Raw genomic sequence first — 11,532 nt, forward strand, 5'->3', positions numbered from 1 at the left:
GTTGGATTTTGTTGTAGGATGAGGGTTGGGTCAGGTGGCAAGGGTGGCAAAGGTGGAAGGAGGACAAATGATCTTTAGGTTCCAGGCTGTTCCAACTTTATGTGACCTTGTTGCAGCAAAATCTTTTCACCTTTCCATAAGAAATCCTACTTGTTCAAAGTAAGCTTCCTGGCCTGATATATGAGTGTTAAGAGTAACTTAAATGTTCAAGAATGAAGGTCTAGTTCTATTGGAAGAACTAGTCACCATCTTTGAATTTATTTTAATTCGTCTAGATAAAGAGTGTGTGTCTAGATGGATGCTCTCATAGCTTCCTTCTTGAGGTGACTGTGCTTATGTGTTAGGTTCTTCACTTGCACGCTCTAGAAGAATGGTCTCTTGGTTGAATGTGTTGGAATTAGTCTTTTCCCATCACTATTTCCAACACTTTATAACTAGAGTGTACGATTAATATCGGAGATGACAAAGGGGTAAGTTTGGAATGAGCCGTCCCTTTTCCAACCTTGTTTCATTTAATCAAAATAATTCAAATCCCTGTTCCATTTAAAAAAATTAAATTCCTATAGTTGTCCTGCCTTTCCCGTTTAACCTTTTTTTTTTTTAAAAAAAAAAATTATTTTAAATATATTAAAATAAATATATTTGATAAAATATTATAATTTTTTTATAACTTATTTTATTGTAATTATATATATATATCAAAAATAAGAAAATAAAAATTAATTTTATATATAAATGGGTAGAGTGGGGTGGGATAAAGCAATATTTGGACCCATTTTAAACCCGTCTTGAGTTTTAAAAAAAATTTCAAACTTATCCATAATCCATTTATTTAAATTTCAAACCCATTTTTCATTAGGAGCAAGGTTGGATGGGTACCTGAAAGACCATCCCATTGCCATCCCTAATCCCATTGCCATCCCTAATTAGAGAGGGCATGATATGTTTGTTTTTCAATTGATTTCTTATTAATGTATGTGTTGGATACTGCAACAACAGTAGTCGTCTATTAAACTGCTGTGACATGATCCATGTTAGGGAAGGCCTCCCCCACGATTCCTTGGGAATGATACTAAAATAACTATTGAATTTTGATCGGGACTTCTTTCCCACCAATAATTTAGTGCTTGATGCTACTTGTACACTTAGCTCATTGATTTAAACCCATTAAGTAAACATGATAATTATTAATTATCTCTTGTCTTTAATTCCCATCTCGTTTTCCACAAGCTTCATGGACTACGTGGCCCTATTAAAACACCCTTTGCATTCTACCCACTCTTCCTATCGTCCACGTTCTCCTCACTTTCCTTTCATGATTCCATCTACCATGTGGGTTCCAAAGAAAAACATATTTTTCTATTGTAGGCATAAAGTTTAATCTTAGCTAGTTAGGGAAGGTTGTCTTTCTTGGTTGATGAATGACTTCCACTTTCTTGATGGATTCCCATTTAGTATTCCTTGTGAACTTAAACAATTGTGGGACATGTTCAATTTATTCTCTTATTGAATTATTTCTTCAAAATAATAACTCTTGTTGAAGAATTACAAGCATCCTAAAGAAATTTAGGGTAAGTTAAATAGATTTGAAAAGTCTATTCATAGGAGGAATGTTTAAATGTTCCATGTGAGATGTTGATTAAGTCATAAATTGTGCTTTAATGGTATAATTAAAGAGTGTTTTATGTGATATAAAGGCTCAACTCTTGGACTTAACTTGAATTGTATTTAAGACCTTAGTTGTGATTCTAATGTATATCTTGAGCCAAGAGCTAGTTTTAAGAGATGAAGAGGGTGCAAATTGCAAGAACTGGTTTCACCCATGGTAATAAAGGAGCTCCAAGGGTAGTGAAGAGTGATGGAAGGTGCAACAAATACAAATGGGTCTGGGAAATGAGAAAAGAAGGTTATGGAGAGAGATATAGGGTCAATAAACATGAGAAAGAAATATTGGAAACGATGTCTAACATGGGAAATGAAGTTCAAAACTTGGCAACCACACAAACTTTTAATTTGAAGTGAATTTTGAAACATTTGTAACAATTAAGTTCTGGCCGATTTGTTAAAACCAGACGATTCGTTGTTCAACTGTCGGTTTGAACGGTTCAATGCTGGTTTAACCATGAAATGGTTCATTGAGATGGATCGAAACAGAAAGTTCACCAGTATCGAGTGTATCGAGATGCCGATTTTTAAAACAATGGGTATGAGTACATGGAATACACTTTTCCTTGTCAAACTAACCAACCTCCACCAACTCGAGAAGAATAAACCTCAATATAAACATAATCAGAAGATCAAACTACATGATCCATGATTCCCACCCAGACAGAGACGGAACAGTAAAAATCTTGGGCATCTTCTATTTGAATCTCCAATCTCCTTGACTATATCTTGTCTAGTACTAAATCCAACGTCTCTTCGTTGGAAGATTTCTTTATGCGATCCACAGCTTTCACAACCTACAAATGCATCACCAGTATGCTTAAATACAAGCCCAATCCACACAAGAACTAATTTAATTTACATCCAATTTAATCAACCCACAATATTACCTCAGCATCCCAGTTTGTTCTTGCTGTTAGAACAATTAAAGTTACCGTTTGAAGAAGAACTCCTATTATCATCCCCCACCATATTCCCTGCAAACAAACAAAAAGCAAAAAAGAGAAACCGCATTTTGTTCAGTAATAATTAAAGGTAACTCTGTGTGCGTGTGTGGGCTGGCATGCAAGAAAACTAGCAAGAAAGGGGAGGAGATTCTACTCACTACAACTCCTAAGCTGGTTTTGAATCCAAGAACACACCCAATGGGAAGACCAATGAGATAGTAAGTTGCTAGGTTGACGTATGCCACTATAGCTTGCCATCCACTCCCAATGGCCACACCTGAATTCCCATTGCAATTATTACATGTTTTTCCAATTCAATGCTGTACTATTTGATGCCTCAACTTTAACAAAATGGTACTGTATATGGTTAATTACCTGAGAGTATGGGTTGAATTCCATTTAAGAAGACAGAAATAGCAAGTAGTGGGGTCAACTTGGACACTGCATTGATAACCTCTGTATCACTTGTGAATAGCTTGCTCAATCCTATCTTGAAAATCAGAACGATCGCACTAAAAATATACTTATGATGATGCTGTTTGCATTTACCACTAACACTGAGAATTTTGCCACCAGTGGATGAGCTGCTCCCAGCTCATTACTGATTCGGACACTTGCTCCTGCAATCCACAAAGTCTATTAGTATATATGCTCATGCCCACCCTTTTGGTTGCTAAGAAAACAGAGGAGGAGATGAAAGTGAGGAATAATTGTTTTACTATATATTCACTGACCTTGCTCCTGCACTTAGGCCCAGCATGAATGTGATATCCCAGTTCAAGTAATTCATGCTGAAATCATTTAATGTAAGAGCTTATTAATGTATGTTCAAGGAAAATAAAAAAAATGGAAGCATGAGTCAATCTGTTGACATGTATAAATACCAAATGGAAATGGAGTCCAGTGAGACTGTAGGGTTGGGGAGGAGGCCTGATATAAGCACAAGACCTTGGCTGTACCATATCTCCAGACTGCATTAAGTCAATGAAAAAAGAATCAGAATATTAGCAATTGAGAAGAGAGGGAGGGGGGAGGAAGAGAGAGAGAGGGTTTCGATAAATACCACAACATGACAGCAGAAGCAACAGTTAGCTTGAAATAGGGCCAAATTCCTTGGAAGGCTTTTAAAGAAAAGCCAGTCCAAGTTTCCTTGCAAGATGGGCTTAAAAGTATGTAAAGCGCAATCGAAAAAACCAGAAGCCACCAGGAAAGACTCAGCGTAAGAGCTATTCCAAGAAGCCCAGAGTCCAAGACATTAACAACTAACCATGTGAGAAGAATATGTAAGAGGGTTACCCCAACAGCAATGTAAGCTAAAGGGTTTACAATGTTTTGTGCTTGGAGGAATCTCTGCATTGGACAGCTTAATGCAAATGCATACACTTGAAGGATCAATCCCCGGGCAAAAATTTGACCTTGCACCGCTATGCTCTCCGATTGGCCTATTGCTTTAAGGAATGCTCCTGAATACCAGTAGAGGAAGGTGAGAAGAATGGCTGCTCCCAAGTGCAAGACGATTGCTCTTTGGCAAATGATGCCCATTGCGGCATATTTCTTTGCTCCATATGCTTGTCCACAGACAGTCTGCACTGCACTGGCCATGCCCAACTGTTTTTTTTTGGACCAAAATTTAATTAAGAAAAAAGGGAAAACAAAACAAAACAGAACAAAAAAACAAGTTACTTTGAAACTAGTTGTGATAATTAGTAGCAACCAATTTTCTTTTATTGATTATAGGCAATTTCTACAACCCAAAATAAGCCTTAATTGTTGGAGAAATCATGATTGATCACATTTAATTAGACCCAAAATAAGATTGTTAATATGTAGGCCCATAATTACCAAAATATCCAACATTAATTTCTTGTGGCTAACCATCAGAGTCGGCGAAGGAGGAAAAGGACCCTTCAACCTTCCTGTCTGACATGTCTTGATTCACGGGGTGATGGTGACCCAAGCTTTCCATCTCCCCAAATTTCAAATGCGTAGAAAAAATGTGTGCACGAATGATCGACTAAATTTAGTTTTTCTTTCTAGCTTAGTTGACGTACTGACTTCATTGCTAGTTGTGGGCGAGGGAATAGTTCATTTCCTGGGAAAAATTACAATTGCAAAAGCTATACCACAATATTAGAATTTCCTATGGCTATGGATTAGTCACAGAATGATACACAACTGTTTCTTTAGGGGATATGTAGGGGAGATGCCCACAGTTTTCTGGTTTACAGCTCACTAATCATATACCCAGATCAGACTACTGCAAAGTACCCTAAGGATAGAGGTGTTTTGGGAACTCTGTTCAGGATAAAGCACTTAAGAAACTCATACATACCATAAGCCCATATGCAAGTCCTTGAATTCCCACACTGGCGATGGAGGCACCGGCCAGCTCCAACGCCCCCAATTGCCCCGCAAACATCAAGGTGATGAAGCTAAGCATGTAATTGAAAACCGAGGAAACAATTGCTGAACCAGAGAGGACCCAGAGAAGCCTGGACTCCCACCCGAACAGACGAGGCCACCATCTGCCAGGCACTGGTTTGTGTAGCAACAGCTCCTCCACTGCTGACGATGACAATTCATGGATTCCTGCTGAGGAGTGTCCAAGTAGCAGTGGCTCACCATCCTCTGCTGAGGAAGCCATGATGCCACACTTTCACTACACTCGTAGCTGACAAAAATGGATTCCACGGTGTTCTAGGCATATTGTTGGAAGAGTTATTTATATTAGCAAGACAGAAACTCAACAACTACCATTCAAACTAAGATGATAGCAAGCAAAGGGATGGTGTAAGTAGGTGAGAGGTGTTAGCTTGGTAGTTGGAGTCCCTTAAGAAATTTTCTTCATATACGGGTTCTGTAATTTTCTCCTGCCTCTGCAAAGCAATTTATTATTACAGCCTGACTCCAAATTACCACAGTAAAAGCTTAGACACGGTGATTTCACATCTGTCAGATTGAAACAAATGTTCTACTTTTGCCTCCTCATCACGTTATTCCCTAGAAGTTTCCTCCTCATCTCTTTCTCGGCCGTGCACTCTAGCCTAGTCGTGTGCCTTTTTCTTCTAAGTCACAAGACTCACAACTCACAAGGTCAACAACTCTTACCTAAAATAGAGAATAGCTTTGACAATTCACGGCAGGTAAAGAGATTGGACATTATTTTGTAACACAAGTTTATGCCATGATAACTTATGTAACACAAACACATTAAATTGATCATTATTTTGTAAATAAGTTTATTTTTTGGTTTGAGTGCATGTGTCTCTGGGAGAAAGCTTTGTTGATGTGTGTGTGTGTGTGTGAGAGAGAGAGAGAGAGAGAGAGAGAGATGAGCAGGGTCCTAGTGGAACCCGGCCGAATAATTAAGCTGTCCTTTTACGATCACTCCTCAAGAGACTTCCATTCTCAAAAGTTTACAACCACGCATGAATAAATTCGAATTGTAATCTGACATGGTCAAGAATCATTCTTTCAAGGTAGAATGAAGGCACGTAAAGACAAAACAAGAGAGAGAACAGTCGAAGTCAATCACTTTCTCTTGGCCTTTTTTTTTTCTTTTTTCTTTTTTGATAAATTAGACTTTGCCTGAAATTAATTTGCGATTAAAAGAAAGTATCTTCAGCTATAGAAAATTTTGTGATTATAAGATTTTTTTTATTACAATTAGTTCATAAATAATTATTTTTATTCAGAAAGATAAAATTTTAAATTTTACCATAAAATAAAATTTATAGTAATATATAATTTTTCATCACGAAATAAACAAAAAAATCATGGCAAAGGGCCATTTTTTGTCTTAAAAATCAACATAGAATTTATGGTGGTATTTTTAATATGAAAAATATTTATACCCAATAATCACATTCTACTTAAAAATAATAATAAAATAAAACAAAAACAAAAAATAAAAAATAAAAAGATCAAATTTTACTAGTCATTATGATAAACATCACTAGTTAATAATAGTCCTTCACTAAGCATTCTTATCAACATCAGAGTCTAGTTTAATTGAACATTAAAGATAAATTTAATTAACCAATATGATAAATGTCACTAGTAGATCTACGCATCATAACTTGAGGCCACTAGCATTCTTATTATCATCACCATTTAATTTAAAATTTTATAGTAATATATCATTTTTCTCGTCATGAAATAAGTTCATTGCAAAAGTCACATCTTCAATAAAAAAAAATACATCATGGTGAAAATCACCTTTAATCATAGCATAAAATTTGTGATGGTATTTTACTATGAAAAGCATTTATACCCCATGATCACATTCTATCTAATAAAGAAAAAGAAAAACAAAACAAAACAAAAAGAAAAACCAAAAAATCAAATTGTCCTATGCTCTTTTTTGTTTTGACATAATTTCTCATCAGAGAAAATTTTGGTCATTATCCATGAAGGCAATCATCTATGAGAGTGATTTATCAATGACATAGAACATTACCAATATCAATCTTTTGGATTAATTTTAGGTATACAATACATTAATAGAGGAAGTTAAGTAATTGTCTTTCAACCATTAATTTGTTTCCTTTTGTAAGTAACCTATTGACTAAATTGGTTATATTCTAAGTCAACCTCGATTTTAGTGTTGGGATTGAGTCTCTAAAAGCAAAATATGATGTAAAAAAGTCAGACTTGATTGTCCCCTTACCATCCTTTTTATATATTGACATTGATTTGAACATTTATTTCATATATTTTACATGACACATAATTTTGGTACATCAAAAGTTGCACAAAGGATACAAGTTATATGTTCCTTGTAAATAGATAAGATGTCCACAGTTAATTCATGGATTTGGGCAACCCAATAGAGACTGTAATATACTACTTCATAATTAGAAGGATGATTTGTCTTAACCGTTGAATCCCATGGTGAGTGCACCAATATATGTAATGCACACTAAACAAGACATATGGTGAATCATGACTTAAGATTATTAATTGTCATGATTCACCAAACTACTATACTGTATGAATTCTTAACCTTGAGAGAATATTGAACTTGTGTCAAAGTTAACAAGAAGCTTTGAAGGTAAGATCTTATCATACTTAAGGCTTGACATCATCTTCAAAATAATTTTTCCTATAATCTTTTCATCATAGCTCTAATACCACTTGTTGAAAAAAATTCACAACACCCATACTCAAGAGCAAAAATAAAATGAAATAGATAAGATAAAATATTTACATGATTTAGTGTAATCATCAAAGTCTATTGGAAACGTGATCAAATTTATTAATAAACTTTCAGAATATATCCTTCAAACGCCCTAAACCATTCTTTACCCAAAATTCCAATACACTACTTTGCTATCTCTCTTCATTCTTCTCTCACTTTTTTTTCTCTCTCTCTCTCAATCATATATAAAACTAGATATTTATATATCACTATGGGTTAATCCTAAACCAATAATTTCCTAATTCTAGTATAAAAAGATAATTTATCAAAACACAAACTCTATAAATACTAACTTTCCTAAAATAAATAATTTGAGTCAAATCTTACCAAATTATTGCCTTCGCCGAATCGTATCAGGTTGGACTGATACTTTGGACCCTAACAAAAATAGACATTTTTAACAAACCATTTTCCCCAAATTGTGTATGAAAATTGTTGTGCCTTTGTAGATGCTTGGCTAAGGGCATTTTTTATGGGAAGAGAATATGCTTATTCAAATAAAGGCTTATTTGAGTCAAATTAAAGATTCAATAGAAGGAAGATTATAAAAAGTATGTTTTTGGTTTTAAAAGTGCTCATCCTCAATCGTAATATCAATGTCAATCTTAGCATTTTGAAAAATAAATATAATGACATCTATAATAAGTGACAGTAATACCCTTAACATGTTAACTATAAGAAATGGTCATTTCGCTTGATCATGAACCAAAAAATGAATCATTTCAAACAAGAGAGAACATTTCCATAATATGATCTTAACTCAAAGAACATTCTTGCAATAAGCCAAGTTTTCAATTAGAAAATCCAAATGATGAAGTAAAACAATTGCTTTTGATATAACATGGAAAATAATGAATATTAATAATTCATATACATAAGAGTTATCTTTCGTTAATTGGATATAATATGAAATAAGATAAGAGATTAATAACATATCATATCTTATGTTTTCTTATGTTTAATTAAATTTAAGATAAAATATATGGTGAAATAACTTGTCCAATATTGTTTTTATCAATGTTTTAAAAATCAGATCGAATCAATCGATTCAACTGGTTGAATTGTTAACTGAACCATGGTCTAGTTCAATTGAGCTTTTGAGCTAGAAGAGGCTTTGGACCAACATTGAAATGGACAAATTGGCAATTGAATCATTCAACCAGACAGAATCGAGTAAAAACGGGCCTCATTTACCAATGGGCTAGACACCCTTCACAGCCCAACGACGAGTTGTGATGAAGAAGAGTTTGAAAGGCATTTTTATGCTCTGAATGATTTAAAAAACAATCTGCATTTATATATACTTAGTTTAAGACCTTGGACTTGAACTTGGACCTTTGATTCAAGGTAAGCATGGTTGTACCAACCCACCACTCTTTGGTTTGTGCCAAAACATAATAAAATCATTTCAAATATCTAATATTTTTTAAAACTTATAAGATAGTAATAAGATATATGATTAATTAATTAATGACATAACACACTTCAATTTTCTATATGTTATATTACATATGTTTTATTTAATAAACTTTAAAATATTAATATATTTATATAAAATATGAAAAAATAAATAAATATTATTGATTTTTAAATTTATAATTTTTAAAAATTATTTTAATTTTAATAAAATATAAAATATATATTTATGATGTCATCGATTCGACTGCAGTTCGATTACTGAATCGTGAATATATAACTTTTTCAGTTCGCTGACTAGTTCGATTTTAAAAATATTGATTTTTATATCCTCTTTACATAGGTTATAAGAATCCTACATTGAGATATACTATACACAAATTTCATGGATCATAAGTTTATTCCCTTCACTGTTTTCTTCATTTTTTTTTTTTTAATTTTTTGATGTTTTACTAATTTTATAAAACAAAAATTTTGATTAAAAAATTTATTTATTTTAATTCGGAAAAGAACCCGATTAGAAAAATATGTGAATGATATAATATTATTTAAAATAATATTTAATGTATACAAAATATTTTTATATATATTTAACACCATAATATAATATTTTTTATTTCTAAGTTCTAAATATTTTAATTATAAGCATTATTAACAAAAAAAATAAAAAATTACCTAATAATTAATAAATTGTAGAATGATTTTCAACTAATAGAAATATTATATTTCATTTCCCTTTTATTTTTCCTCAATTTGAACTGGATTCAACGCCTACGTAAAGGAGAAGATGAGAGAAATTCACTCATGCAAGCCTATAAATGAGCCTCAAAATATACAAGTAGAAGATACATTCATGGGTAATGATGGATAAATAGTTTTCTGAGTTTATAATATGACTTAATTTTGGTAAAATACTTGAGCAGACTTGAGGATTTTACTGGTTGTTGAAAGAAAACAATCAAGAAGGAAAAAAATTCAACATGGGGTTGATAAAGGACTGGCTGTTAAAATGAATATTTTGACTAGTTGCTCCAGATGATCAAGGTTTGTTTTCTTCTAAACTGATCGGCCTCCGACAATGATGGCTTTGATATGTTGACTGCGTAACTCAATGACTGTATTTGCTTTCCACCTGGCATGGGTATGCCTCGAAAATTGGAGTGACCCATGATGGAAAAATCGGTTGAATTGATGTGGATTTTGAATATGACTAATGAGCAAGACACCTCACAAAATCTAGATTTATGCTGGGAGATTTTCATTTTAGTATTTAATTTTTATTTTTGAGAAAAGCGGATTTTGTATTTATTTGAAAATAATTATAAAATAGAAATTTAAAGAATAATTCAAGTTTTATGTACGATGGTTAGAGGTTATATATGATATTAAAATAGCCTTGAATAGTCAAAGATAAAAAACTTTATTTTATATATATGTCCATTTTTACATTTTTTTTTTACAATAGAGATCTGCAGTGCATTTAATATTTAATAGCTGGTCAAACTGGAGCTCGGCCAAATGAGATTATTTTTTGGTGTCTAAGGCTGAAATCTATAAATTGAGAGCTCCACTTTATATATGGGTAATAAAACACTTGCAACCAATTACCTACCTATTTGTTCTTTAGTCAAAGCTCTCATTTATTTCATTTTGGTGCATTAACTTCTCATTTGCATACCATTTAGTGCACCTTGTCATTCATTAATTGAACTTTCATTGAGTTAGGTTGAGAGTTTCTATCATTTTTAAATGAGTTTGTGTGAATAGAAAGCTTCAAATTGGTGGGTACTTGAAGGGATTGTGTAAGAACCATTGAAGTTAAAATGTAAGTGTAAAATATCGGAAGTTTGGTTGAAGCTTCAAGGATAGTAAAACCCTCATTTGGTTAGGAGTTTAAGGAAAATGAACATAAGTAAAAGTACCGAATCACTATAAAATTAGTGTTTGCTCTCTTTAACTCAATCTCTTTACTTTTGTGTTTTATTTTACTTAAAATTGTTGTACTTGAAAAAGATTTTCAAAAAACCCAATTCACTCCCTCTTAGCGTTTCTCTTAATTAGATTAGCCTTACTTTATCAATTATTATGTATTGAAATGTAGTTACAATATTTATGTTTTGAACTTATAACATAAATATACTAGAGGTATAATATATTACGACATGCTTTAATTTTGTTTTTTAATAGTTATAAAAATAATCTTTAATTATAATATGTTCTTAATAGTTATATTTGTAAAACTAGTAATGAATTTATGAAATCTACTTAATAAAAATATAAAAACAAATATTTTTATTGTAATAT

General features: G+C 32.6%; 1 pseudogene; it reads right to left on the bottom strand.

Annotated features, from left to right (window-relative positions):
- Positions 1–2,112: 2,112 nt before the first annotated feature.
- On the bottom strand, positions 2,113–5,299 carry LOC117925836 (annotated as a pseudogene).
- Between the last annotated feature and the right edge of the window lie 6,233 nt (positions 5,300–11,532).

Source organism: Vitis riparia, chromosome 12, assembly GCF_004353265.1.
Source record: "Vitis riparia cultivar Riparia Gloire de Montpellier isolate 1030 chromosome 12, EGFV_Vit.rip_1.0, whole genome shotgun sequence".
Lineage (NCBI taxonomy): Eukaryota > Viridiplantae > Streptophyta > Magnoliopsida > Vitales > Vitaceae > Vitis > Vitis riparia.